Source organism: Lissotriton helveticus, chromosome 2_1 (genome assembly GCF_964261635.1).
Source record: "Lissotriton helveticus chromosome 2_1, aLisHel1.1, whole genome shotgun sequence".
Lineage (NCBI taxonomy): Eukaryota > Metazoa > Chordata > Amphibia > Caudata > Salamandridae > Lissotriton > Lissotriton helveticus.
Genome location: NC_136059.1, coordinates 1,949,887,520 through 1,949,910,079, shown reverse-complemented (window position 1 = coordinate 1,949,910,079; position 22,560 = coordinate 1,949,887,520). Strand labels below are relative to the sequence as shown.

General features: G+C 41.9%; 1 protein-coding gene across 3 annotated transcripts in view; it reads right to left on the bottom strand.

Annotated features, from left to right (window-relative positions):
* Window positions 1–22,560, bottom strand: part of SMAD1 (SMAD family member 1) — a 258,254-nt gene that overhangs the window by 183,509 nt on the left and 52,185 nt on the right. The window contains exons 1-2 of one of the 3 annotated variants that reach the window (XM_078676886.1): window positions 15,240–15,362; window positions 15,075–15,151 (exon numbers count right to left, since the gene is read on the bottom strand). The exons of the other annotated variants lie outside the window; for them this stretch is intronic. The gene's annotated coding sequence lies outside the window, so the exon portion shown is untranslated. Of the gene's footprint in view, window positions 1–15,074; window positions 15,152–15,239; window positions 15,363–22,560 lie in introns of those variants that run through there. 3 annotated transcript variants of the gene reach the window in all.

Here is a 22,560-nt window from a genome sequence, read left to right as displayed (position 1 = left end):
GCCGACTGCGATTTAATTGGAATTACAACATTAATGGTTCATCTAACGTCAGTATAAAAAAGACTTGGAGGAATCTGCTTTACCCAGGACCTGGCAAAAATGATATTGAGAAGCGAATTATGGATAAGCATGGTCTAAAAAGCCGTAAAGGAGAATGGGAGTAATGAGAAGCGCTGCAGCTTTTGAACGTGTGCAACCCAAGACAGTGAAGCAAAGCTCCAACAAAGCATGTGCAGGCAGAACAATCTGGGTGGCGCGAACTTGCTTTAAAAGGCCCATGAGCCCGAATGCACCAGAAATGGAGCACCACAAGCTTAAGGAGTTAGTTACTCAAGGTCATTAGCATTCCAACTTTCCTGTCACTAACATTGGTACCCACATCCCAAACACTGGCTTCTCGCTTTAGCAACTGCTTCACAACATCCAGTTGCTGGCAATTCTTCTTCCTCCAAGACTGTTTGGATGCATGCACATTGCAGTCCTTCTGAGCCTTGGTTTCTCGGTCTCACGAGGCAATCTACTTGGGCATGGGACCAATCCTCTTCCTGTGCATAATAATGACAGACAAAGGCAGGCCAGAGCAGGCAAACCTTTATTTCTCTCAACAGTTGTTTCTCGTATGCTTGTTTCATGCAACTGGCCTTTTGCTTTGCGCTCAATAGGTGTACACTCCTGTCGGGGAATGCCTGTCACTCACAAGAGCTTCCATCCCTCGAACGCACTCCCTTCTCCGGAGATAGTCCTCAACTTTGTCCCTTAAGTGAGGATAGAATGAGTGAGGGCTTGACCCTACAGCAATACACCATGACCTGAAGAGACAAACTAGGTATAATACTGTATAACAAGAGCCAGCATTCCCATTTGGTTTACTCTGACCCCAGATGAAAGCAGCCATGCTGCAATCAATTCTAAGCGCTCTTATCCCCATGTCATGCATAAATATAGATCAGCCAGCATTAGTATAATTAGCTCAATCCAAATGGGTGTGTGTGAGACATATATTCCATATGTATGAACCACTGAAAGAAACAGCGAACTTCATGTGTGAGTGTTCCACATGAAGTACATTCGCTTTGGAAATACAGCTACTGCAGAGTCCCCCCACAAGCGCAGGCTTTTCCCGATGACATAGGAGGGCCACCCTGGGAAAGGGCACCTGGTCCTACTTTCAGTAACGAAGAGGTAAGGCTTCAATACACACAAGCAGAACTGAGAGCTGGTCGGCGTATTCTTGATCCGATGTACTATTAGTGCCACCACTCTTTCAGTGCATGGAGCATTCAGTCAGGGTGTGGTAGACACTCCATATTTGCCACAAGTACCTTTAGGTAATTGCTGCGCCACTGCTGCCAATGCCTCCTCCCCACATGCTGATCAAGGTGCTAAACACATTCTATGGTTTGAAGCACTAAAGTGGGCTAACTCAGCAGCACAGGCTAACGTAGCATTAGGGCTCACTCAGAACCTTGTGGACAACTCTGATGCAAATACCACGCTCTGTTAGCTCATCATGCCTTTCTCGTCCTCCATCGATTCTGCTCCAGGTGTGGACAGGGATGAGGGTTAGGCAGAAACTAAAAGACAGCTGCCCGGGAGCGAGATGCAATGTTTTTTTAACTATCAAATTGTGTGAAGCAGCCAACATCCGCTCATCGAATTTGTACTAACTTAACAAAAAATCAAAGATTCACTTATTTATGTACTTTAGGACTGTTTGATGGAGCTATTTCTTGATGTCTTGGAAATTTCAACGGTTAATTCCAGACTAATCATAAATCACTGGTATGCAACCCGTTATAGCACTGCAGCAAACAAATCGTCAACTATTTCAAATGATACGTGGGATGTAAGGAGGGGAAGAGTATTACCTAGAATCACTTTGTGCAACCCGAGTTATTTTACATGAATAAGAGAAGATCGGGCATCTAAACAGGGCATTCGAGCATGAGCACAAAGTTTGATTCCTATAAAGTATGACTGAAATAGGTAGCAATTGTATGCTATCCAGTTTTAGACAGGACCTTCCTAATCACCTAAAAACGGCATGGTCATCGACGGAAAGCATCAACCTGCATTTTTTTTTAAAACACTTAAGAATAAATAAGAAATAAATAAACGAGTTGAAAACAGAGCAGGGCATCCTGCCACACCCACTAACATGTATGAAAACGTAAGCTGATGGGCGGCAGGGCCGAGACTGCCGCAGCTTAGTGCACATAGGTATGGAAAAACACATTTCTTCATAGTTTGAAAAATATTGATCAAATAGAGAATTATTTTTGTACTTGCCCCAGCATATTTTAGATCCTTTAGAAAACAGATAACGGTTCCATTGCACTGCATGTTGGAGTTATAGTTATAAGGGATGTCACCCTCCTTTATGAACTTCAGAAAACTCTACTACAAATCTGCACCTGTGATTTTAGGGGCGTCCACAGAAGAGACAAATGACTATTGCGTTAGCCTGTTTGGTGCGCTGCCAGTTAAATCCGTGAATGTGCTACAGGTGACCCATAATGAGCCTTTAGTTTTTTCAGAGGCTTAACAAGAGACTATATGCTAAAACCCCATACGCCCTGCATGCATGAGGGGTAGGATTTGGTTTCAGTTTTCCTGCGTAACCCACAGAGAACTGCTCACAAAGAGAAAACTTGCACTGGCAAAAGGCAATAATCCAAGCTCACATTTTAGTTCTGACTTATTAAAAAAAAAAAAATACAGTGAAAAAATGTTGATTGCTTTTTGTAAATTTAGTGGGTGAAGGACGATTGTGTTGATATGTAAAACAGAGCCTCGTGCATTGCAATGCAAGCAATTGATAGGAGATGGGTTAATACACCTAACAGCCAATAGCATACGGTGAGAGTGATACTTCTTTGGGTGGAACCAAAGTCCACTCTATGTACATGTTAAATAATTGGTAACAATAGGTCAATTGACTAATGCACTGTCAAGACAGGCTTAAGAAGCCAATACTTGCTTGCTAAGTGCAGTGGTGCGAAGGCTTAACCCTCCAGGATATCAATAAGCTCAGTCTCTCCACAATGGGTGAAGAAACTTCAGAACTCAGAGGGCAAATTTTGGGAACAAATTAACAGTGAGCACAGACGAAGAAGTCATCACCCATTTAGAGAAAAAGCAAATGTAGGCCTGCTCAACTAATCCCCCCCCAGTCCTTCCAGAGCTGTCCTGTTCAGCAGGACTAATGCTGGCAAGTTGCTTGTTAGCTAACGCCTACCACTAACTTCACCAGTGATCTGAAGGTCACAAGTTTGAACCCCTGGGAAGGCGTGCCTGCCCTTGATCCATCAAAAGTCAGTAAACTGTGTAATAGTGGAATTTATTAGAGCTTAGAAATAGGAGAGGCGCTGCATAAGGAGTGATAAAAAAAATTCAGTTATTATGGAAGTCTAAACACACTCACTCAGATATTGTATCCGAAACATTTTGTACGCATTTCAATTTTTTTGCAAGTGGCAAAATACACATTATCAACAACATTTTACTAAGTCTGAGATTTGCACAAACTTATAAAAATGGTTTTACCCAGCTAGTCAGAGAGGGCCTTCTAACTGAGTCTCGCCTCCACCTCTAAAAGACATATTGTGCGATCCTGGGCAAGTCGCCACCGCCCGAGAGATTTTCCCGGCAGACATTTAATTCTTCACGAGCTTTCGACTGCTTTGATTATGCAGCAAAGTTAGCAACTGAAATGCCAACAGGTTCTTGGCTGAATCACGTTGAAATGTTTACAAAGCGTCTGCCACAGTGCTAAAACGATGGGCCAACTCGACAAATGAAGTACTCTCCTGAAATAAAACGGTCTTCGTGTTTAACCATGGCAAAGGCGTAACTCGTTTGCTCATCACGTGGGTCACAGCCTGCGAGCTCGCCAAAACAATGCTTATTCTGAGAATAACTGTGCCTAATCTTCCAGACACCTACAAAGGTGAAATGCTCCCATATCGCCCAAATACTCATAACACAGAACCATTTATTCGGACATGCGAGCTTGCGGCGGTCTCAACTTTGAATTTTGGGGGGGCGTGGCTTGGCGCCGTAGGTAATGGCAGCGCCCGAGTGAGGCTCCGGCAGGACACCGGGAGAATTCCTTTTCTCCTTACAAAGTTCCTGCTTTGAGGTCCTGTAAGCCCGTCGGAACACCTACGCCATGTAGAGGAACCTCCGTGGACCTTTTCCCGACGTCGGAGGCAGAGATATTCATTGTTCCGCCTTCAGGGACGCTCCGGTGTTCGTGGCCGCCATTTTGCGGCTTTAGTCACGGAGCAGTCCTCTGGGGAAGGCGCCTGTGGTTTCACACCAGCGTGAGCATTTCTCATCATTATGCTTACAGACCGCGTCTGACTCCCTTTCCAGGACCGCGCTGCATGTCTCGCCTGTTCTGCGCCCTCTGCCGGCAGCAACACTTCTCCTCACACAGCGAGGTCGCCATCTTGCGCACTCCGGAGTATTTCAGCCTGGAAAGCGGTATGTTTGTCACGCTTTCGTTTCCCCTCACGGCTTGACTTCTCCTGCCTTTATTACCATCTAGATGCTTTTTGGAACGATTTCTTGTATTTGTTTTACACCAGCAGGCACCAGTTCTTATGTTTATATGGGATGTAATTCAATGTTGCAGACGCCTCATTCCTGCCTACTACTAATTTTGGTGACGCACTGGTGATGTGCACTATTTACAAGCTTGCGGTTTGGAATTTCTCCACATTTCTGCTGAGCTTTATTTGTATTTCAGTGTCTCATGACATTTAAAGCAGAATTTAATTTTCTTATGTAACGCAACTGAACGCAAGTTCCTATCCTCATGCATTGCACGCTCCATGTGCGCACGTGCTTCTTCATTGACTTTTTCTGGTTGATCCTTGCATGGGTTATATTTGTATGAGCTCCTTTCTTCTTTCCTTCAGCAGTGCACCTTCTTCACTAAAGTTGTGACTAGTGCTTATGCTCACTGCCACCAAGTGTTTGCCATTCTTCGCCTTTGGCTCCTTTACATGGGAAAACAACAACACATGTCTCGCTTTTCATCCAAGGCACCTACAAAGGTGGCTTTTGTTAAGAAATCTAAAGTTTTTTCGGCTATGTCCCAACTGGAAGACTCCCTTCCACCTTCAGACTCGGAGACACTCATGGAAACGCCCTCTCCTACTTCTTCAGGAAAAGTAACTGCCAAACGGCTAAAAAAACATCCTCCGTCACCACCAAAACCATCGTCACCTGTGTCCATGGAACTATTATTGGAGGAAATCCGCTCTTTTCGTCCTTTCCTTGAGGAAATTGGAACTTTACGCCCTTTCATGGAGGAAACTAACACCAAACTTCAAGTTCTGACAGACAATTGGTCTCAAATTGAAACGAGAGTCTCTACAGTGGAGCAATCTGTCGCATCTTTTCAAGAATCTCAAACTAAAGTTACACACTTGTCCTCACAGGTAGGAGCCCTTCAGAAGCAGGTGGAGGAGTTGGAAAATAGAGGCAGGCGTAATAATCTCCGCATTTACGGCCTGGCGGAAAATCTTGAAGGGTCTGACCCGCTTGCCTTTTTCAAGTCCTTCCTTCCCAAACTGCTACATTTACCACAAGATACCTCTCTCAACATTCAACGGGCGCATCGTCTAGGTCGTCTGCCTACATCCCTCTCCATGTCACAGAGGCCAAGAGGAGTCATTCTTTACTTCCTGGAATACACTGACCTCCTGAAAGTTCTAGCAGCTGCCAAGGCTATTCCCAAACTGTCTTGGCTTGAATCTCCATTGTTCTTCGCCCAGGACTATGCTAAAGCAACTGCTAATCGTAGGAAAGCTTTCCTCAGCATGAGAGAGGTCCTCCGTGCCATGGGTGCCCGATATGGCCTATATCATCCATGTCTGTTTAAGGTCACCTACAATAACAAGACCACCACTTATGAGGATCCTGTGAGACTGCAGAGCTTCATTAATGCACACCGCACCTCTACCATGGATACCTCCGGTCCTTCGTCCTCCTCTCCTGGCTGACTTTTCGCGTCACACGTCTGTTTTAAGATTCCAGCTCTCTCAATGATGTGTTCTTGTTTGCCTCATGTTTTTGGCTAAATATCTGGTTATGTTGGCACAGTTCTTGCTCTCCTCATACGTTCAGTTAATGTGTTTTTCCCCTTTTTGAAATTTTCTGATTGTTTGTGTATTTTATCCCTTTTTCATATTGTACTGCATTTTATTAAGCTTCGTTCCCTTCTTTTCCGTTTTTGCTACTGCTCTTTGTATTATTGTCTCAGTTTTACCCCGTCTTTGTTCCCGCAGGAACTCCTCATCGTACGATGTCATCTCCCTGGTTCCTTGCCCGGCTGCCCTCAGTTGTGTTGCCTTTCCTACCTGGCTCCTTCCCCCCTCAACTTCTTCTCGTACTTCCCCTTAGTAGGTATGTTATTTTCATGTTTTTTGTACCTTCCTTCTTTTTTGTTCCTCTTCACTTCCCCTTCCTTCATCAATGACTTCATGTTTTGCTTTACGATGATGATTTCCTTCTGTACTCCTTTTCTACTTCTTGCTCTTTACTCGTCACTCTTTGATCTCTTTCCTCTGTATAACCTTACTCTTCATGTATATTTTTTCCATCTTCCACAGTTTCCTTTCATCTTTCTTCATCTTTTTTTCCTCGTTTTTTCATTTATCTCTACCTTCTTTTCTTCTATTCCTCATTACTTCTTTGAATCGTTGATCAAGAAATGTATGGCTTTTATGTTCATAATATGTCTTTAAATTTGGTTTCATGGAATGTTAAGGGTATTAATTCCCCAATTAAACGTCAGCGCATTCTATCTCACTTAGCTAAATTAAATGTTGACATTGCGTTTCTTCAAGAAACTCACCTTTCGGATTCAGAATCTGACAAGCTCAAAAGAGGTTGGGTGGGTGATGTCTTTTTTTCACAGGGTGATGGGAAACGTAATGGTGTTGCCATTTTATGTCGCAGGTCACTCCCTCTAACGGTTCTTTCTCATGAATCGGATACTAATGGCAGATGGATTCATGTCAGACTGTCACTTAGAGGTGTTCCAATCTCTCTCCTTAATGTTTATGGTCCCACAGCCGGTGAACCCCTTTTTTGGGCTGATCTCTCTCCCCGCATCACCCAATTCATGGATGATAACTTCATCCTTGCGGGAGATTGTAATCACCCTTATGATCCTTTTCTGGACAGGAAGTCTGATGCCACTTATATTCCAACGAAATCGCACAAATTGTTTACTCAAGCTATTTCGCAACATAAGCTTGTGGACTCCTGGCGTTTAGTTAACCCAACTTTACAAGAATTCACTTTTTACTCCCCCCACCATCGGTCCCAATCACGGCTTGATTACATTTTTGTCTCCCACGCACTTACTCAAACTCTCCAGGCAGCAGAAATTGGCCCGATTTTACTTTCTGACCATGCCCCTGTACTGGTCAGTCTCGAAGTTTTACCCAAAACTGATGGTCCTAAACGATGGCGTTTCAACAATGCCCTTCTTTTGGATCCCAACTTTTCTGCTTCTTTTTCTGCCTTTTTTGATGAGTTTTTCCTCTTTAATGATATCCCACCCATTTCAAAACATACCCTTTGGGATACCTTCAAGGCAGCTGCTCGTGATTTTATTATTAATTTTGTTGCTAAAAAACGTAAATCTGCCCGCCAATTTACCAAAACCCTTCTTCATGACATTAAAAGATTGGAACACGCCTATTTCACTTCTCATTCCTCAGACAGTCTGACATCTCTAGTTGCTGCCAAAATTAAATTTAATGAACGGTCTACTGAAGATGCCTCTCTGTACTTGCTTAAATCTAGTGCCAAGTTTTATGGTGGTAGGAACAAGGCCGGGAAGATTCTTGCTAATTACTTAAAGATCAAACAAAATAGAGTAAATATTGATTCGATTTATGATGATAATGCCCATCTACAGCGTAAAGATGCCGACATTCTTGCTACTTTCTCACATTTCTATGAGTCCTTATACACTTCAGATACACCCTCTTCTCCTCAGACTCTTACTCACTTTTTCTCTACCATTCAGACCCCCCCTTCCTTCCCTCTTGACCTTTCCTCCTTAGAATCTGATGCCTCACAGAAAGAATTGCTTGCTGCCCTTCATCGATTGAAAGTAAACAAAGCCCCTGGCCCTGACGGGTTCACTGTTGAGTTTTATCTTCACTTTTCGAAGCTTCTTATTCCAAAACTTCACTCCCTTATATCCTCTTTTACTGAATTAGGCACTTCTTCTGGTACTTTTTCAGACGCCCATATCTGTCTAATTCCCAAACCTGGAAAAGATGTCCAATATTGTAAAAATTACAGACCTATTTCACTAGTTAATATAGATTACAAAATTTTCGCTAAATTATTGGCAATGAGATTAGATCATTTACTCCCTGACCTGCTTGGAGATGAACAATCAGGCTTTGTTAAAGGCCGTTACATTACAGATAACACACGGCTCTTATTCAACATCTTAACAAAATCTTCTCATCTCCAATCTCCCCTTGCAGCCATAGCCTTAGATGCTGAAAAGGCATTCGACAGGGTCGAATGGTCGTACCTTTTCCACACCCTTAATTGGTTTGGGTTTGGTCCTAAATTTATCTCCCTAGTCTCATTGTTATACTCTCATCCCCGTGCTGCAGTTTTCGCTAATGGCCAAATCTCTTCTTATTTTGATCTCGGTAGAGGTGTCCGTCAAGGTTGTCCCCTCTCACCCTTCCTCTTCAACCTGGCCCTCGAACCTTTTTTATCCAAACTCCGTCAAAATCCTAATATTACTGGTTTCCGTACTACAAACCTCTCCGTAAAACTGGCTGCTTACGCGGACGACATTTTATTATTTATTTCGAATCCTACTGTTTCCATCCCCGCTTTTTTAGCGGAAGTACAACATTATTCTTCAGTTTCTGGTTATAAACTTAATAACGATAAATGCGAAATTTTACCTTTAACAAAGTTTACTTTTAAGAATGATTTCACTGCCTCGAACTTCACCTGGAGTCCTTCCAATATTAAATACCTAGGTTTACATATTACCCCCTCAATCCGTGATACTGTCTCCCTTTGTTTAACCAAGTGCATCCAGAAAATATCTGATCTCACAGCTAGGTGGCATCCCCTTTACCTATCCTGGTGGGGTCGCCTTGATACAATCAAGATGATGCTTTCCCCTGTTATTCTTTACACCTTATCCAATATTCCCGTTCCCATTCCGGCTAAATTCATAAAAAAAATAAATTCAGTGTTATCTTCCTTTCTTTGGCATAAAAGCAAACCCAGAATGTCTTTAGCTAGGCTCAGTCGTCCTGCCTCCGAAGGTGGGGTCAACTTTCCACATTTCTCCGCTTATCACAAGGCCTTTCTGCTACGTCAGTCATCCTTCTGGTTACAGGACCCTGATTCTCCCTGCCCTTTGTGGACAAGGGTAGAGCGCCTTTTTCTCTCACCCTTCTCTTTCGCTGAATGCATCTCCTTTTCCCGTAAGCCTGCCTCCCTTCTTACCCCTATTCATAAATTTACCCTTAAACTCCTCATTTCCTCTCACCCTCTGGCCCCTACTTGTATTGCGGACTTCCTCTCCTCTACTATATGGCATAATAAGTACCTTCTGATTCGGGGTAAACCCATTCTATGGAAGTCTTGGAGATCCAAAGGACTGCTTTGGGTTTCCCAATTGTTTTCACAATCCACTTTCTTACCCTTTTCCACTCTTCGTCTCGCCTTTCATTTACCCCTCTCTTGTCTTCCCCAGTATCTTCTCCTTAAGGCGTCAGTCATGAACGTGTATGTCACACTTCCCGCCACTCCTCCTCCTCAACCTACTCCAGACCCTATTGCTCACCTTCATTCCACTTTACTCACCTTTCCAACAGCTTCTGTTCTTTATAAACAGCTTCATGTACACACTCTTCCCAGACTTAAAAGCAAAGTTGAGGAGCAGTGGGAGATTGATCTTTCCCTCTCCTGGCCGACTTCCCTTTGGGATAGGATCTGGTTAAAGATTCGTAAATCCTCCAGGGCTGCTTCCTTAACACAATCTCTATTCTTCATTTATAACCGTCTATTACACACTCCTTCCACCCTTCACAAACGTTTCCCCAACACACCCGATACTTGTTGGTCATGTACTTCCCCACATGCTACCTTGTTTCACATGTTGTTCCTTTGCAAGAATGTTCATACCTTCTGGTTACAAATATGGGCACAAATCAATATCATTTTTTCCACTAATATTCCGTTTTCCAATGCTCATGTTTTCCTGGGTAGCCTATCTCCTTGTTGGGACTGTACTGACCTTAATGTTCGAATTGTTGATCTATTATTAGCGGTTGCCTTTCAACAGATCACGATCAATTGGAAGTCCACGTCCAGTATTACTTTTAAAGCTTGGTGGTATAATGTATGTCACAACCACAGACTCGATACTGCTTTTGTTTTTCCTCCGCAGATGGCAACTAAACGTGCTAATTTATGGCTCCCTATTACATTGTATTTAGATAAATGTGCACTCCGTTCTTTTCGCCCTCGACCTGCGCAGCAGGAAGTCCCTAAACCTCCTTGATACCCTTCACATTTCTTTCTATTCAACCATTATATTTTACTGCATAGCCATATTTGCATTCTATTACATTGCTTATTTATTGTACCCTTCATTTCTTGTGCTTTCTCAATTATGATTCACTTTTATATTTTGTATTTTTTATTGAATGTTTTGCATTGCATTGCTCTTCTTTTTATTACTTCATCATTGTAAGTTTTTATTTCCCCTTCCCCTTACTCCCTTCTTATTATTTTTCCACCAATGTTCCCCTATTAGTATTGTTCCTAATTTGTATTCTTACCATGCTCTTCTTTAATAAACTTGATTTTGAACTTAAAAAAACTTTGAATTTTGATTGTCACCAGAACGACCATGCCTATAAACAACACAATGCAAGTTACACTTTATTACATACAAGGCTGGCGTTTGGGGGTGAGGGGGCGGATACGAAAAAAACGAGACTGCCAACTTTACTACACAAAGGCGCGCGCGCGGGGGAGGGGGGCACGAAAAAAACGAGACTGCCAACTTTACTACACAAAGGCACACACAGGAAGGGGTGTTGTCACATTAAACAATGCACACTATATGCAACATTAAACCAATGACCATACTGCCCTGCAATGCAAAGCATCCCACCCCTAAATACAGACACCACCCTCGCAAGGCAGTGCTGGGAAACCAATATGTCGTCACCTTTGGTTTCGTGTTCGGTTTGACCCTTGTGCACAGCAGCAGCAGGGCGATAGTGGCACTGCGGATTTCCATCACTCAATGCCTGTCCGCGGGGCGCGTGCTGAGGCGACCGTTATCACAGCCGTTTCAAACGAGAGGGTGAATCACTCTGCGCTCATAGGGAACACTTATACTGCCCTCACGTAGGTTTTTGCTGTTGCTTGAGCAATACCTTCAATTATGATTAAGGGCTGCAAATGACAGCTTACTGTTCCTTTTCGGTTCATGACAAAGTCTCAGGGCTCAGTTGGGAAACGTCTGAGGTAATGCCTTAATGTTAGTCTGATGAAGAGGGATATTCTGAGCACTCTTAACCGTCATATCACGCCCCTCACTGACCGCTCCGAAGTAGCCGCCATTTTCTGGCCTGCCCACCACGATGGCTTTTTGGTATTACGGCTAAAGGCTTCTGCGGGCTCTCTCCGTACTACTTCTAAGGGCTGCCCAGAGCATTTCTATTGCTGCGGGTGAAGAGTTGTGGTATACTGCAATTGTGTCCTCGTGCTGCACTCAGCACGAGGGCACATTTCATATGTATTTATTTAGTGGTGTTCCATGTTATTTTCACTCCGTTCTATTCCAGTACTCTAGATAACGAAAGTCAGTTGCCTGGAGTCCTGGAGTTGAGCGGGAGCGTTTACCTGTGGGTGTCTCTTTTGGATTATAATAAAGAAGACTTCAAAATAACTGAACTTCTTCAGCCTATTATCATTTATGACAAGACCCTCAGGGCTGCGGGTTGGTCTCTCCTTTGCTGTGGCGCATGCGTGAGCCCAACTCAGAGGGGCGCTGGAGTTCCCAGTAGCAGTCTTCCAATGACTTGGGTCCATAGCAAGGTGTGGGAGGGCGTGCCAAATTTAGTTTAGCCCAGGGCGCTCTCGAAGGCGAGCTCTGGTGCAGGGACTTTCAGCCTCTCGTTGACTAGGGTTACCAGGGCCAGCTTTGCCACTAGTGGCGCCCTGTGCGACAATGTTTTTTGGTGCCCCCCCCATGACCACCTCTGCCACAGATTCCCACACTACCATTTGACAGTGCTCCTCAAGTCGCAATAACCACTGCCTCTTAGATTCATTTTGTTTTTTATCGCAACTCATACCAGTTTAAGGTGTCAGAACACTTTACATCACAGACACATTGCACAGAGACAATCATACATGTGTAAATCAGTGTATAGGAAAGTAACGTAAAACAAAGGCCTACAAGGTGTAGAAGTAAAATGTCATCCATTCTGGTAGGCAGTATAGTTTGAGTCCTTGGTCTGGAAAAACACATTAATTTTTTTAAATTTTACACCAATGTTGGGAGTTTTCATAAATAATAAGAATTACTTTCTACATAAATGAACCCTTTTTGCAATATTAGGATAACAAAAGACTGGCAAAAAAGCACACACAGCTCTTAACACATTCCTTGCAGTTTGCATGCAGTTCTTTGATGATAGTTAATATATTATGATTTTAACTTATACAAGTAACAACAGGGTCACTCTGACAAAAGCGGTTACCCATTGACCAATTTATATTTTATGCACTTTGTTATATGAATGGGACACATTATTTGCAGCAGACATTAACCTTCTGCACTACGAGTCAACATTTCTTAGACAAAGCCCCGGTCTCTCTCCAGATAGAACATTAATCAGATGAGTTATCTTGACATTTTTATTGCTAGAACTCAGAACGGGGCACCAGCTACTCCTTAAACAATAAACATGGCGCCCCCACCCCAAGTCAGCACCCGGTGTGATGGCACCGGTCGCACCGCCCTAAAGCCGGCCCTGAGGGCTACGGGCACTTAGTGCTGGCTTTCAGACACTTACCAGTGCCTATCTTGCGTTAGGTCTGTGGACTCGAAAGATGCTGCTTTTAAGGCTGCCGTTCACGGTGAGCTGGTCTGACAGACCAATGTGTGGGCCGGGTTTTGGCTGTTTGTGGGCCAGTTTTATCGCCAGGTGGTCGGGTTTTTACTGTTGATTTCCCTGATATTACTAGAAGTATTGCCAGCAGCAAACACAAAAATATGCAAACTCACATACCTTGCAAAATACCCACACAACGTGTCTTTACAAAGTCAAAACTTGCCTGATTTGCAAATGTGGGTCACTTTTTTATTTTAGCTATGTAATTCACTAATGAGAGTCACTTTTATTTTGCGTTTGTCACCCAGAGTGGGACGGGTATGCACAGACATGGGTCCTGTGCTCTCCATGCCACTGGAGTCCAGCTAGCCTGGCTGATGAGGGGTGTTACACCGAAATTGGTCCCAGGGTGCTTGTTTCCAATCCAGGAAGGACCTGGCCTGGCAGTTCGGGCTGGACCGTCCCATTGGGACCAAAACTGATTTGCAGAAGGCTGGGTTTAAACTGGAATGGCATGGGGAGCAAAAATACCGATTGATTAAGGCCAGATTTCTGTACTGGGGTGAATGTATGACACTGTTCTGCAATCTGCCCATCAACTGCTCTTTCAGCACTTTTATTTTGGTGCCTGGGCCTATTTTTTGTGCTAGTCCGACCCTGTCTTCAGTCTGTTCTTTGCTCACAGGGGCAGTCGTTCTATCCCTCTACAGTACATAGGGACTGCCATTCTGATGTTTAAATGGCTAGCTGAAGGTCTATCATTCAGTCCCTCCACTACTTTGGCAGAGCTTTTTAGGGTTAGTATTTAATACCTCCTTTTGTAGACTGAGGGTTCTTGCTATTCAGGCTGCACCCGCTATGGCAGAGGGCTTCTGGGACTCCACCATTTTCTCCCTCTGTGACAACGAATGAAGGATGGACCGAAGGGGCTTTGTGTGGCCTTAAGAAGAAGGGGAGAACTGCCCTGCGGAGGTCACGTGTGCGCACAGCACCGCACCCCACCCTTAGAAAGAAAGGCAATGGGAATGTGGGCAGACCAGAGGGAACGACAAGGGGCATTTTTTGCCCCCCCCCTTCGCTTCCATGGTGCACTGACTGCAGTAATGCATGTGCAAACAACCGGCTTCATAAAATATACAAGTCCCTATTATTTCCAAAGTGGAAATAGACTACTATTGGCATCCACTATTTACTCAAGAACCTATTAGTGCCACATTCTCACATATGATAGATTAATTATTAAAACAATATAGCATGAAAATACTACAAAATTAAGAAACAATGTACAATTTATTCATATAATACAATATTATTACACAAGAAAAAGTGCCATACAATACAGATAAAAAGTTAAGTGTGTCAATCCACACAAAAAGCAATAAGAGTGCAAGTTGTCGACGCAGCGTTTCGGTATTTGTATTAACACCTTCATCAGGACAAAGTTCTAATCAATAAAAGAAACATACAATTTGTACCCCAAACTTATACTTCATTTTTAACATTTTACTCACAAATGATTTTTACACTAGACATTGTCTAAACATGATTATAGTAACACTATTGGGCACTCTTAGATACTCTTTATATGTAAGCACAAATGGTTCTAGGGATTAAGTATTGTGGAGCCATTGAGAATCTACAAACATTATTTGAGAAAAACATTAGCTTGTTTTATCAAGAAAAAATGGTGGTACGCGTATCTTATAAAGGAGTGGAATTTTACAACCTCTATAGTCAATTTGAGGATTGTGTCATAGTTTAACCATCTCCTCTTCGATAGATTAGATGTTTCTGCTAGTTTGCAGTGTTCTGGTTGTACTTTCCGTATTGTCAACCCTTTTAAATAAATAATCAGTTTATTGTATCAACCCTTCGTTGTGTGCATATTGTGCTTTCTTTGTCAATATACATTCGAGTGGTTACCTTCAACATTCTTGACATATGTATTCTCTTGTTGAGGACAAGGGAGCCACCGAGGACCGGTAATCAATGGTTCATCACTATTTAAAGATGAATAGATAAGTATTATCTATCAGCTTTAGTTATGTTCTATAATATAATGTATGAACCGTATTTAAATCAACTTACCCACTGTTAATAAATGTAAACCTTGGAAGATGCGAGTAACTGGATGTTTTAATGATGGCGTAACTTTATTATCTTCTGGTTTGTGGTCTGTCTTCTTTTGGTGGTATATTTTAATTAACCATCTAAATGGAACAAAAATCAATATGTTCATTTGAGAGTCGAAATAGACTCTTCAGTGTCAAACTGATACTAAGAGATATTATTTCTTAAAGGGATGGTTAGTTTGTAACTAATCTAGTCAACCTATCTCATAGGGACGTCATGAATTCGATTTATATAACAGTCTTTTTGATGATTATGATCGGCTATAAAGTACTTGTTTTTTTGTCTTTTATGTCCATTAAAAGAAAAAAACAGTTATACCAGTTAATGTTATTCTGTACAGGCCATACCCTCGATCATTATTTAGTGAGTATAACCATTCATCTAGCTCTTCGGCAATATTATGAGAGTATAAAGGTGATAGTTATGGTATCTAAAGAAACAGAGATTTTCGCCTGCATCGCTAGCAATGTACGGTAATCCTTATCGTTCACTTACCTATGTTCGGAAAATCGGCCTTAGCTAGAGAAGACGAGGTAATCTGTGATGAAGAATATAAGTTTCTTTTTAATACCAATCCTACTGTGCCTGCACTATACGGACTGCCTAAAGTCCACAAGAACCTAATAGATCCCCCGATGAGGCCTATCGTTTCTAGCATTGCCTCATTAACTGAGCCACTTAGTAAATATGCAGACATTTTTCTGCACCCACATGTCACGAAGCAAAAGGGATACATTAAGGACACTGCAGCGATTATTCAAAAAGTTGAGGGTCTTCCCTTTAATCCAGAAACTCAGTTCCTAGTGACACTCGACATCGAGGCACTTTATACAAACATACCACAGGACAGTACAATTAATATGATAGAATCACTTTTAGGTACTAATGATAGAGATTTGAATTCACAAGGAATTTTTATTATTGACTGTAACAACAGTATTAAAAACAATATTTTTCTATTTAACAAAGATTTATTTTAGACAAGTTAAAGGTACCAGCATGGGAGCCACCTGTGCTCCCAGCTTGGCATTATGTAGCACAGTTCGAGGACATTCACATATTTAACTCTATGGCTCCTTTTTTTGAAAATATATCTGAATGGTCTCGTTATATTGATGATGTTTTTTTTATTTGGTCGGGACCTCTGGAAATGTTGAATGAATTTATATCATGGCTGAACCTTGGCGATGCCAATCTTAGATTCACATCACATATTGATAACAGTCAATGCGAGTTCTTAGATATTATAATTAAACATGACAATGGCACACTACAGGTTGAACTCTTTACGAAAAAAACAGATAGGAACACTATGCTCCACTATACAAGCCATCATCCCCCATGCCAAAAAGATAACATCCTTTCGGGCAATTCCTCAGATTAAAACGTAACTGTACACAAATGAAGGATTTTGAGTCACATTCAAAGATGCTCACTGAGAAATTTGTTAATAGAGGATACCTGAAACGCATGGTAAAACATGCATACAAAAGAGCTAAATACTATAACAGAGACAACCTCTTCCAAAAAAAACAAAGGCAAGATCAGAAAGAGAAACCGTTGGTCTTTGTTACTAATTATAGTTCAATAAGTAACAAAATAAAAAATATAATAAATAGGAACTGGCATATGGTGACAAACAAAAATAAAGAAAGACTACCTAAACCAATGTTCGTCTTCAGGCGAAATCAAACAATCAGAAATAGTCTAGTTCATACCTACAGAGAAGAGACGGAAAAAGTACAACTGGGCATTAAAAATGCGCCCCTCCCAAAAGGGACTTTGCCCTGTGGGAACTGTTCTAATTGCGAGAACGTCCTTAAAGGGGATTGTATCAATCATAACAACACACACACACACACACACACAGAGTTAAATCCTTTATTAACTGCAGATCAAAAAATATGATATATTTCATTAGATGTCCATGTAATCTAGTGTATATAGGCGAAACCTCTCGTGAAATCCGTTTGCGGATTAATGAACACAAATCTGCTATTCGCACAAACAAAAGAGGGGCACCATTAACAGAACATTGGCAGGAAGCGCGCCATACAATCAATGATCTGACTTGGTGCGGACTGGAAATTGTTCAGACTAACAAGAGAGGTCGCAACGTAGATCTAAAAAGGAAAAAACTGGAGCAATTTTTCATGTCCCGCTTCAATTCAGTAAGAAAAGGCTTAAATAATAGAGAAGATTGGGAACGTATCCTATAGAAGCTGTAAACCTACTCAAGATGATAGAGAGCTGACACCACTTATATCACTAAACTAAATAAGTATTAGAGATGGGGATATGAAACTACGAGTTTTAGTTAATATTACCCATGTTGAAGATCATCTGTTGCAATAAATATAAACTTGGCCTAGTATCACTCACTGCCCTCTACACATGGTAATAAAAACCATAATATAGTTGAATGATGTATCCTAATTATGTAAGTAATAGTTTGTCTAATATGATGCAATTCAACTATTGTAAAATAGCGGCCAACTAGATTACTGATCTTATGATAATGTTAATCCAATCAGTAAACTACTGCAGTAGTTTCCAGTTAGTCGCCCGCCATTACGCGAGATCACACGCATGCGTAAAGCCGCCTGATTCTGCAGTAGTTTCTAGTTAGTTGCCCGCCATTACGCGAGATCACACGCATGGGCATAGCCGCCTGATTCTGTCCCATCCCATATGATAGATCTGAACCCAAATAATAGAGCTGAGATAATTCAAGAAGGGTAGTCTCCTAAATTTCTAGGTTGTAGGCCTAGTTTTTTTTTTAATAATCACAAACTATAAATTATTTTTAGACGGTCCTATTTTAATTTTGTGCCGAAAATAAACGACACCCAATATTAAGCAACAAATAGGTGTGTTTTAAATAATTTTAAATCAAGTTAAGAGTCAGTGCACGATATAAATGTAAAAACTACCACAGTAGTTTTCTAAAAACGCCGTTCCGGAACTGACGCGGTTCTGAAAGCGACTCACGCTCTATTTTTCGCGGGCTTTAAACAATCTTTGAGCCCGCCTTCGCAGTGTGTACATAAAAATACCGTACTAAACGGGCTCACTATCTTCCCGAGAACGAAAGAGTGACAAGCGTAGCAGGGAGGCCGATTTTCCGAATATAGGTAAGTGAACGATAAGGATTACCGTACATTGCTAGCGATGCAGGCGAAAATCACTGTTTCTTTAGATACCATAACTACACCTTTATACTATCATAATATTGCTGAAGAGCTAGATGAATGGTTATACTCACTAAATAACGATCGAGGGTATGGCCTGTACAGAATAACATTAACTGGTAAACCTGTTTTTTTCTTTTAATGGACATAAAAGACATGAAAACAAGTACTTTATAGCCGATCATAATCTTCAAAAAGACTGTTCTATAAATCCAATTCATGACGTCCCTGTGAGATAGGTTGAATAGATTAATTACAAACTAACCATCCCTTTAATAAATAATCTCTCTTAGTATCAGTTTGACACTGAAGAGTCTATTTCGACTCTCAAATGAACAGATTGATTTTTGTTCCATTTAGATGGTTAATTAAAATATACCACCTAAAGAAGACAGACCACAAACTAGAAGATAATAAAGTTACGCGATCATTAAGACATCCAGTTACGCGCATCTTCCAAGGTTTAAATTTATTAACAGCGGGTAAGTTGATTTAAATACGGTTCATACATTATATTATAGAACATAACTAAAACTGATAGATAATACTTATCTATTCATCTTTAAATAGTGATGAACTATTGATTACCGGTCCTCGGTGGCTCCCTTGTCCTCAACAAGAGAATACATATATCAAGAATGTTGAAGGTAACCACTCGAATGTATATTGACAAAGAAAGCACAATATGCACACAACGAAGGGTTGATACAATAAACTGATAAATCTAATTATTTATTTAAAAGGGTTGACAATACGGAAAGTACAACCAGAACACTGCAAACTAGCAGAAACATCTAATCTATTGAAGAGGAGATGGTTAAACTATGACACAATCCTCAAATTGACTATAGAGGTTGTAAAATTCCACTCCTTTATAAGGTACGCGTACCACCATTTTTTCTTGATAAAACAAGCTAATGTTTTTCTCAAATAATGTTTGTAGATTCTCAATGGCTCCACAATACTTAATCCCTAGAACCATTTGTGCTTACATATAAAGAGTATCTAAGAGTGCCCAATAGTGTTACTATAATCATGTTTAGACCATGTCTAGTGTAAAAATCATTTGTGAGTAAAATGTTAAAAAAGAAGTATATGTTTGGTGTAACAAATTGTATGTTTCTTTTATTGATTAGAACTTTGTCCTGATGAAGGTGTTAATACAAATACCGAAACGCTGCGTCGACAACTTGCACTTTTATTGCTTTTTGTGTGGATTGACACACTTAACTTTTTATCTGTATTGTATGGCACTTTTTTCTTGTGTAATAATATTGTATTATATGAATAAATTGTACAATTTTTCTTAATTTTGTAGTGTTTTCATGCTATATTGTTTTAATAATTAATCTATCATATGTGAGAATGTGGCACTAATAGGTTCTTGAGTAAATAGTGGATGCCAATAGTAGTCTATTTCCACTTTGGAAATAATAGGGACTTGTATATTTTATAAACCTATTTCTCCTTGTCCCCGATTGGATTTCAAAGGAGACCTCCTTACTTTTTTTTGTAACAACCGGCTTCACACATACCTCCTCTGAATGAACACTACACAAGTAATGCTCATGCAATGCAGGGGGGGTGCTCCACTTTAACACTGCTCACTTATCTTTTAACACTAGTTTTAACCGCGTGCACGTTTACCGCCCTGTTCAGAGCTTCCCTTCAAAGCAGCAATGTCTTTGTGCACAAGGGGCTAAAGCTTGAACCGCAAGTCTCCTGACAGGAACCTCACAACGGTGCCCCTCTCCCTTGCCACTCTGTATTTATTAAAGCCGATCTCTGACCGCCAGTAGCCCCTGTTCACCCCCTCTTCTGGGCGCCCCAGGCCTCACTTGATTTCCCTCTTAGCGAGACCATTCTATAGCGTGTGACCCTCGTTCACGTCGTTTATACATGTCTGAGTAATGTGGGAAACTGATCCTCAGAGGCAAAGGCTGCCTTAAAGTAACAGCTCACCCCCAGGAGAGACTATTATGCAACACGTGGAAGCCTTAAAACAGAATGAAAGTTGTTTAGGCGGAAGTATGGTTTGATTGGTTGTAGACCTTAGCTCGACGGGTATCCCGCTTCAATGCTGCCTTTTCCTGGCAGGGGCAGGGACACCGTTGATTTTAAGACATTTACTTCCGGTCCTACACGGTAAAGTCGAAGTAGTGATTGTCGACATCCCATCCAACCGCAGCCTCCTGAGGCTATGAGAAGGGGGCGTGGTGTGAGGAGACCCTACGCAAAAAGGAGCTAACCCAGGGTGGTGTGGAGTGCAAAAAAACGATGGATTTAGGCCCAGATCCTTGTACTGGGGTGAATGTATGACATTGTTCTACATTCTGTCCATCAACTGTGTTTTTTGCAATTTTCACCCCAAGTGGGCTGGGTATGCTCAGACGTGAGTCCCAGGCTCTCCACACCACTGGAGTCAAGCTATCCAGGCTGATGAAGGCTGATAGCCAGAAACCGGTCCTTGGATGCTTGATTCCGGTCTGGGAAAGACATGGCTTGGTAGTTCGGACTGGACTGTTCCCATGAGGCACAGGGTCAGAGCTGATTTGCATATAGCCAGTGTCTAACCCAGGGTGGTGTGGAGTGCAAAAAAACGATGTATTTAGGCCCAGATCCTTGTACTGGGGTGAATGTATGACATTGTTCTACATTCTGTCCATCAACTGTGTTTTTTTGCAATTTTCACCCCAAGTGGGCTGGGTATGCTCAGACGTGAGTCCCAGGCTCTCCACACCACTGGAGTCAAGCTATCCAGGCTGATGAAGGCTGATAGCCAGAAACCGGTCCTTGGATGCTTGATTCCGGTCTGGGAAAGACATGGCTTGGTAGTTCGGACTGGACTGTTCCCATGAGGCACAGGGTCAGAGCTGATTTGCATATAGCCAGTGTCTAACCCAGGGTGGTGTGGAGTGCAAACAAACTATGGATTTAGGCCCAGATCCTTGTACTGGGGTGAATGTATGACATTGTTCTACATTCTGTCCATCAACTGTGTTTTTATCATACCAGAGGGGCAGAGCCAGGCAAGCAGAGCACAGCTGAAATGCATAAGAGAATGTCTCTGGGTACTGTATAACACCCTCCCTCATAGTCTGCAGAACATCAGATCTGGAAAAACACCTATCCCCCCATCCCCCTAGTGCGCACTATACATACTTCGGGAACATTACATGTAAAAGCCAAAGGAATTACCAGCCTCGTCTTTTTAGTATTGATACATTAAACAGGTAAATCATTCACCACCAGTCGTTCAATAGGGTCCCAGGTCGCAGTCTGCGACATTGAAGGCAGATCTATACCCCTGTACTTGTCCGACAGACCAAATCTTCCCATGCTTCTGTGGACACCCCCTCGCCTGGAACACTACAATCTCCGCCGACATGCAGGGCCTTTTTCCAGTTAGTTATACAGGGCATGGACGTGTCCTTCCAGTGCTGTGCTATGACCCGCTTAACCAATGTGAGACCCAAAAACAAGGTGTCTTTTATACCTGTTCCCCCGAGGTCTTCTGTGCTGTGTAAGAGCGCCAATCTAGGGTCCGACGGGATATCCCATGCCAGAACACGCCCCAAGCAAGACAACACGCCAGACCAGAAGAGCTGCAGTGCCTCGCAACTCCACACCGATATCATTTTTTTCAAACTGAAAAAATATACATTTCCAGATTATCACAACTCAAGTTTACATTCTGTTATTTGTGAAATTCCAATTCAGAATCCTTCTTATTTGTTTTACTTCCAATGAAAGCAATTGGTTTTATAACTAAGGCATTTCTGGGCTCATCAGGTCTCTTCTTCTGGATCTAAATATTGGTCGGAATTTATCTCAAGAAAAACAAGCTAATGTTATCATAAAAGCAGCATTAATGTACATCATCCAAAAGAAAACCGTAGGTATAGTGAGTGTTACAAACTTGTCTGTCCATTAACCGTTTACTTTCCACTCTGTACAAGCAAAAAAAGTGTCCATGGCTGCAAACTCTTTCTAAAATAAGCGAATATTTGCCGATATTGGCGCCTGCATCCTATAAAAATTCTGCCTATGTTTCCTGTTAACACTAGAGCCTGTAAAATTAACTC